Here is a 7083-nt window from a genome sequence, read left to right as displayed (position 1 = left end):
GTATGAACAGAGTTATAGTCCATATGTTCAAAATGCTACAGAAAAACATACATATGTAAAGGACAAAAAAAGAAGATATAAAAACAATTGAATTCAACTTAGGGAGATGAAAAAAACCAATGTCTAAGATAAAAAAATACACTGGATAGGATTAACAGAACATTGTATACTACGGAAGACAATATTAGTGAGCTTGAAGTAGCAATATAAACTCTTCACGAGGTATGAGCTAACAGATGTACAAAACAAAAAAGAAAAGCAAAAATTTTAGAAAAGAAAAAAAAAAACAATAAAACAAACAGTAAAGAGACTGAAAGAAATGAATAGACCATCAGTGTGGATACCTTCAACCAGTCCAATATATGTGTAATTGGGGTCTCTGAAGGAGATGAAGAAATATAAAATATTTTTTAATAAATAATGAGTGAAGGTATTCCAAATTTGACGAAAACTCACAGATTCAAGAAGCCCAACAAACCCCAAGTACAAGGAACATCAAGAAAACACCACAAATGCACATGAAATTGGCTAAAACTAATGGTAAGGAAAAAAACTTGAAAAGGACCTGCAGAAAATAAACATAATATACAGAGAAAGGCAAAGATAAAATGACAGGATACTTCTTTTCGGAACCATGTCAGCCAGAACACGGTAGATCAATATTTTTTAAATTCTGAAAGAAAAGAAAGTTGACATTCTGGAATTAGTATATCAAGTGAAAATATCTTTCAAAAATGAGGTAAAGTCTTTTCAATTAATGATGTTAAGACAAACGAATATCTACATGCATAAGAATTAAGTTGAACCCTACTTCATACTACATGTAAAAATTAACTCAATATAGTTCACAGACCTAAATGTAATGGTTAAAACCATAAGACTCTTAGAAGAAAGCATAGGGGTAAATCCTGGAATAGGCAATGGCCTCTCATCTATGATACCCAAAGCACAAAGAACAAAAGAAAAGAACAGAACAGATAAATTAGACTTTATCAAATATAAAGCTCTTATGCTTCAAAGTTTACCATCAAGAAAATGAGGAGACATTACATCAAAATAAAATTTTAAAAAATAAAAATAATCCCAGCACTTTGGGAGGTGGAGGCGGGTGGATCACGAGGTCAAGAGATAGAGACCATCGTGGTCAACATGGTGAAACCCCGTCTCTACTAAAAATACAAAAATTATCTGGGCATAATAATATAAAGGACTACAGGCATGGTGGCGCATGCCTGTAGTCCCAGCTACTCAGGAGGCTATGGCAGGAGAATTGCTGGAACCCAGGAGGCAGAGGTTGCAGTGAGCCAAGACAGCGCCATTGCACTCCAGCTTGGGTAACAAGAGCGAAACTCTGTCTCAAAAAATAAAAATAAAAATAAAAAGACAGTCAGAAGAACAGAAGAAAATATTTGAAATTCATATATCTGATAAGGGACTTGTATCTAGAATATACAAGGAACACTTACAACTCAATAACAAAAAGATAAATAACCCGATTTGAAAATGGGCAAAGGATTTGAATAGATATTTCTCCAAAGAAACTATTCAATGGCCCATAAGCAAATGCAAGGATACTCAACATTATTAGCTAGTAGAGAAGTATAAATCAAAACCACAATGAGACACTACTTCATACCTACTAGGTTGGCTATAATATAAAGGAGAATAACAGGTGTTGGCAAGAATGTGGAGAAATGGAACACTTATATGTTGCTGGTAGGAATATCAACTAGTACAGGCACTTTGGAAAATGGTCTAGCAGTTCCTCAAGAGGATAAACAAAAAATTACCATATGACCCAATAAATCTACCCTAGGTATATAACCAAGAGCAATGAAAACTTTTATCCACACAAAACCTTGTCCACCAATGCTCATAACAGCATTATTCGTGAAAGTAAAAAATGGAAACAACCTACATGTTCATTCAACTGATAAATTAATAGATGAAATATGGTAGGTATATCAATACAATGACAGTTAAAAAGGAATAAAATAATGATACATACTACAACATAGGTGACCCTTGAATGCATTATTTTAAATGAAAGAACTTAGCTACAAAAAGCCACATACTGTATGTTCCATTTAGATGACATTTTCAGAATAGAAAAATCTATAGACACAGAAAGTAGGATGCCCAGGGCTGGAAGAGATGGGAAATAAAGGATTGACAGATGAAGTGTACAGGATTTCTCTTTGGGATGATGGAAATATTCTAAAATTAATTGTGGTGAAGGTTGCACATCTCTGACTATACTCACAACTATAGAACTGTACACTTCAAATGGGTGGATTGTATGGTGTGCAAGTTGGAGGTCAATAAAGCTGTACCCCTCCAAAAGGTTCTCATGTCAAAAAGTAAATTTCTAAATATGTAAAATAAAGCAAGACAAAATATGGTAAAATACATTTTCACATGCACAAAAGCTGAAATAATTCATTGCTGTAAGATCTACAATTCAAGAAATGTTGAAGCCCTTTAGGCAGAAAAAAATACCAGATGGAAATCTGAATATACAAAAAAGAATAAAGAATGCCAGAAATGTACATATGTGGGCAAACATAAAATATTTTTCTATTTAAAATATAAAAAACATGTTTCTTACTTTAAAAATCTCTTTAAAAGATAATTATTTAAAGCAAACGAATAATAATATATCATGAAATATATAATATATGTACATTAAAATGAATGACAACAAAAGTATAACAGCAGGAGAGGAGAAATAGAAATAAATGTCTTAAACTATAGATGAAGTGATAAAATATTCCATGAAGGTATACGGTAATAAATTAAAGATATATATTATAAACCCTGAAGCAATAATAAGAAAAGCACAGAGTTATAGCTAGTAAGCTCACAAAAGAGATAACATGCTTAATTCAGAAGTAGATGATAAAAGAGAAAAAGGGGGAAAAAAGGATGGGACAAATAGAAAGCAAATAACAAGACCCGAGATTTTATGAGTCATATCAATAATCACATAAAATGTAAATGGTCAAAGGCAGGATTGTTAGATTCAATTAAAAAGAAATACCCTACTATATGATGTCTACAAGAAAATACACTTGAAACATAATGACACAAATACATTAAATGTAGAAAAAGATAAACGAAGCTAACACTAATCAAAATAAGCTAAAGTAGCCATTTTAATATCAGACAAAATAGATTTCAGAGCAAAGAATATTACCAGAGATAGTCATTTCATAATGTTAAAGAAGTCAACTGATCAAGATGATACAACATTTTAAAATGTGTATACACTTAATAATAGATTACATTACCTTTACCAATATTTATTATGAAGTTTTATTAATTACAACAATGTGGTATTGGTGTAAACACAGACATACGGGTCAATGGAACAGAATTGAGAGTCTAAAAATTGACACACACATATATAGACAATGGATTTTCACAAGCATGGCAAGAGAATTCAACTGGAGAAAGGTAATTTATACAATAAATGGTGCTGAAACAACTGCATAGCTATAGGTAAAAAAATAAATAAATAACTTCAATCTTTACCACATGATATAAAAAATTAACTCAAAATAGATCATAGACCTAAATGTAAGAACTAAAGCTATAAAACTTCTAGAATAAAACATAAGCAAAGATTTTAAAATACATGCAAAAAAGTACAATCTCCACAAGAAGTAAATTCATCTATTGGACTTAATAAAATGAAACACTTTGGCTGGGTGTGGTGCTCATGCCTGCAATCCCACTCTTTGGGAGGACAAGACAGGAGGATCGCTTGAGTCCAAGAGTTTGAGATCAGTCCTGGCAACACAGAGAGACCCACCCCCCACGTCTTCACAAAAGATTTAAAAACTTAGCTGGTCAGGGTGGCACATACCTGTGTTCCCAGCTATTCCAGAGGCTGAGGTAGGAGGATCACTTGGTCCTGAGGGGTTGAGGCTGCAGTGAGCCATGGTTGTGCCACTGCACTCCAGCCTGGGCAACAGAAGGAGACCCTGTCTCAAACAACAACAACAACAACGAAACTTCTGCTCTCTCTCCATTCACTGCTATGAAAATGGAAAGGTAAGTCATAGACTAGGAGAAAGTATGTGCAAAACATCTGCTCAACAAATGAATTATATTAGAGCACATAAATAATTCCTACAACTTATCAATGAGAAAACAATCCAATTGGGGAAAATAGGCAAAAGATTTGAACAGACATTTCGCCAAAGTAGATATACATATGGCAAATACGAACAAGAAAAGATACTCAACATCATTAGCCGTTAGTGAAATGCAAATCAAAGCCACAATATTATTACACATCCACTAGAATGGGTAAAATTGAAAAGCCTGATCATAACAAAGACTGACAAGGATAAGAGAAACTGATGTTTCATAATATTGCTGGCTAGGATTAAATGTAGAATCAGTTTGGCATTTTCTTTAAAAGTAAAATCACATCTATCATATGAACCCAGTCTTTCCACTTCAGAGAAATAAAAGTATATGTCCACACTAAGACTTGTACACAGAAATGTTCATAGTAGCTCCATTTGTAATAGCTAAGAACCTCAGATGCCCATCAACAAGTAAATAGATCATAAATTTTAGAATACTACTTAGCAATAATAAGGAACTACCAATACTAGAAACAGGGAGCTGAGTGAAATAAACCGGGCAAAAACAATACATACTACATAATTCCATTTATATAAAATACCAGAAAATTCAAACAAATGTATAATGACAGAACATAGATCAGCTGCTGCCTGGTGAAGGGGCAGGGAGGCAAGATAAGGAAGAGATGGATACAAAGAAGTTTTGGTATTCTCCCCCTCTTGATCGTGATGATAGCTTCAAGTGTATATGCAAGTGTCAAAACTCATAAAAATATACAATTTAAATACCTAAATATCCTTTATACTGAAGTAGAGTTGTCAAAAAAACTTATGTAGAGAAAATTTGTAAGTTAGAAAGAGTTCAAATTTAGCTATCCTTAAAGGTAACTGAAGAGTTACAAACCAAGTAAATCCTGGTAAAGGTCTTAGTAAAAATAAAAACACTCCCCATCTAAAAAAAAAAAAAAAGCCGGGCACGGTGGCTCACTCCTGTAATCCTAGCACTTTGGGAGGCCAAGGTGGATGGATCACCTGAGGGCAGGAGTTCAAGACCAGCCTGGCCAACATGGTGAAACCCCATCTTAAAAAATAAATAAATAAATAAAAATAAAAACACTATGATTGGTCACAATACCAGGAGTTCAAGACCAGCCTGGCCAACATGGTGAAACCCCATCTTAAAAAATAAATAAATAAATAAAAATAAAAACACTATGATTGGTCACAATACAGTGAGTCAGAAAAATGATAACAAACATACATTTCTTTACTCTATCAGGTCAGCTTGCATAATCTCATTTCCCACTTAGCGTCATGACGCCTCTTTCCTTTCTTCCCTCTTCTTAGAGTCTTGCTTTTTGTGTGTATTTGGCCAGTGTCAGAAGATGGGTCCACCTTTACACCTGTGCCAAAGGAGGCTCAAATTTGGATCCATCCCCGAGGGTAGAGGATGACTCTGGATCCTCATCCATATTCCTCAGAGCGGTAACTGCTAAAAGATAAACAAGCCTCTTTTGCTAACACCAGTTACTTCTCTTAGTAAGAATAAGGGGATGGGGCATACAAAGAACCTTGTCTTGCCACACAATAAGTGCTCAAATGTGTCTTAGTACAAATTCTAAGCACTAACGGGTTAAAAGAAGGAGGAAAGTAAGTGATGGTGATGGATTTGAACTGAGCCTTAGTGAATACATAAAATTTAGATTCTAAACAGAGAGAATAGGGCAAATGAAGAAAGCAAGATAAGAAAAGACATAGCAATAGCAGAAAGCAATTTGTTTAAAGGATGGCAAGGAGAACTAACCTTACTAGAGTGAAAGTGTTCTATTAGAAAAGTGGGAAACAAGTTTGGGCGGCAAGGATGGGTCAGATTATAAGAGCCCTGGAAAATCAAGCATGACAATTTAGATTTAATAGAATAAAATATAGAAAGCTATCAGATTTTAAGTAAAGGACTGATATAACTGCAGGGGAATTTATGCAAGTATTTTGTTCTGAAAGCCAGTAAGAACAGGAGTTTGTGTTGGGCATGGTCAGTAGGGTAAAATCCCTCCTAACAATTAAAAAGTCATGTCAAAGGATATGATCTATTGGGAATGAGTCATCTATAATGTAAGGTCTACCAGCATGTACTATTTGCCTAGTCCTGGCAAATATTATTCCAATTTCTATTGTACAAAGAAAGAAACTCAAACATCTGAAATTGCTACTAATATACAGACATATATGTAAGTTCCTGTTTCCGGTTCCACCTAATTTACCTTGGCATCATTTCCTCAGAAGTCAAATATTTGGTGCTCTGAAACAAATGTAGAACAGATTCCAGGGTCAGGCCTATACAACTCAATTTCCACAGTTTGGCTTTGTCCATTTAATTTTCAGATATGAATTACTTCCTTACCAGGAAAACAGTGGAGGCAGGGATAGAGTCAAAAGCATTGGCTAGGAATCAGAAGTTTAACTGTGTGACTACAGGCAAGCCATTAGCTTTTCTGAGTGTCAGATCTCTCTTCTAGAAAATTGAGGCTAAAGTCAAAACTTCATAGTGTTTCTTTGAGAAGGAAATCAGATACTACATAAAAAGATTGCCCATTTATGTTGTATAAATAATTAAATAATAAAATTGCAAGCTGTTACAGCCAAAAGAGATGTTTGATGATGCAGCAAGAATCATTTGATGGCAAACCAATGATTTCTACAAAAAGGAGACATTTTTATTTTATTTTATTTTTTTTCCCATTTATTTATTTTATTGTATTTTAGGTTTTGGGGTACATGTGAAGAACATCCAAAATTGTTGCATAGGAACACACATGGCAGTGTGATTTCCTGCCTTCCTCCCCATCACCTGCATGTGGCATTTCTCCCCCTGCTATCCCCCCCCAGCTCCCCACCCCCCACCATCCCTCCCCTATGTCCCCCCAACTGACCCCAGTGTGTAGTGCTCCCCTCCCTTTGTCCATGTGCTCTCATCGTTCAACACCCG

This window comes from Cebus imitator, unplaced genomic scaffold, assembly GCF_001604975.1.
Source record: "Cebus imitator isolate Cc_AM_T3 unplaced genomic scaffold, Cebus_imitator-1.0 Scaffold42, whole genome shotgun sequence".
Lineage (NCBI taxonomy): Eukaryota > Metazoa > Chordata > Mammalia > Primates > Cebidae > Cebus > Cebus imitator.
The sequence above is the reverse complement of the archived record's forward strand: the minus strand, read 5'-3'. Positions refer to the sequence as shown.